Raw genomic sequence first — 1,580 nt, forward strand, 5'->3', positions numbered from 1 at the left:
CCACCTCCACCATCACACACACACACACACACACACACACACACACACACACACACACAGCTCTTTCCACAGGAGAAAGAAGTGAGGCATTTAAAAACAATCTTACAAAACTATTTTTAAAATATTCGTAAAATCTCTTTAAATTTCTCTAAATGAAAATCAGTGGTTGTTAAATGTAGCATTTCTATATGTCTTTATTCCTATTATTCTGATAATAATCAAGCAAGGATTTAAGGGAAATCACGAGAAGCAGCAGAGAGAAGCTAGGCTGTTGCATGCAACTTCTACCTCCTGAGTCATTCCACTCTTTAACACAGATAATGTCACATGACCTAAAATAATTTAAAATGTGAGCACCTTCTATAATATCAACTGCTTAAAATGGCCACAGTTCTATTATCCTAAATCCAATAAAATATAGAAAAAAATCAATTTTCATGGCAATTAATTTGTGTTCAGCATACTCCTCACATCCACACTGGGGGAGGAGGGAGGGTCTATAGTCTCATTCCAAGTCTATTAAACACATTACATAAATCTTGATTCATGTGGGAGAAATGGCTTACGTATTATTTCTAAAAGGTAAAAATAAACACATAAACAATCTGTACCATCGTAGCCAGCAGAAATCGTTCAAAAGGCCTTTGGACTCAGAATACTGGCTTGCCTCTGAGGCTGCAATCAGAAGGCTCAGCCCTGGGCTTTGGCAGAGCCACTGCCATGTTAATCTGCTTCATTATATCTCTACAATTTGTTCACTGCATTAAGGAGCAGTATTTCCCTTGTGAAAGGAAAGCCCATCTTTCACTTTGAAAGCTTTACCTTTAAATGGTAAACAAATACAGCCAGAGACAGACACCAACCGCTAGAAAGCCAAATAAATAATAAAATACGGTATGTCATAGTCAGAGCTCATTTCAGCCTAGGAAGATTTTAAATTGCACAACAGCTAGAATTAGAGCTTTTGAATCTCTTAGATCTGAATACAAGCTAACAAAGCACACATCTTATATTAAATGTCATTCTTAACATAGATAACAATCCGTGGATAAGTCAAAAATAGAATCATGCTGGCTTACCTGAAATAAAGAAAAATGTAAATCATAACACAGAATCCACGTATGTGTTGAATATAATAGTCTTCAATGCAATTCTTCAGAATTTTTACTGGAGTAGAAAGTAAAATCTCACATGTATTCTATCCTCATTAAAGAAGAAAAAAACAAGAAAGGATGACCACAGCATCCTCCCTCCTTTACCTTAGCTTTCTGTTCTGACACTCATTCGATGGTACCCAATGTCTGTTAGAAAACAGCATGCTAAATTAGAAAAATAAATAAATAAAGGCAGCATCTTACATGACAGCTCCATCTCCTGGTCAAAAGTGGAACCATTTTAATTCATGTTCCTTTGGGTATGTAGCAGTTAGCACGTAAAATTAAATGATGTACAACCCATAATTCCACTGTATTTGAAATCAACAACCTTAATTAATTGTAATTTAAACATTTAAGAAGAATTATAGTATGAATTTTTAGAATTATGATTGTATTTTGGGGATTTAAATTTATTTACATTAT

At 34.6% G+C, this 1,580-nt stretch overlaps 1 protein-coding gene across 2 annotated transcripts in view; it reads right to left on the reverse strand.

The window, feature by feature from the left end:
* The window catches only part of SCN2A (sodium channel, voltage gated, type II alpha subunit), a 177,433-nt gene extending 176,115 nt beyond the window's left edge, over positions 1-1,318 (reverse strand). For both annotated transcript variants that reach the window (XM_011990992.1, XM_011990993.1), the window contains exon 1: positions 1,080-1,318. The gene's annotated coding sequence lies outside the window, so the exon portion shown is untranslated. The remainder of the gene's footprint in view (positions 1-1,079) is intronic.
* Between the last annotated feature and the right edge of the window lie 262 nt (positions 1,319-1,580).

Source organism: Mandrillus leucophaeus, unplaced genomic scaffold, assembly GCF_000951045.1.
Source record: "Mandrillus leucophaeus isolate KB7577 unplaced genomic scaffold, Mleu.le_1.0 Scaffold389, whole genome shotgun sequence".
NCBI lineage: Eukaryota > Metazoa > Chordata > Mammalia > Primates > Cercopithecidae > Mandrillus > Mandrillus leucophaeus.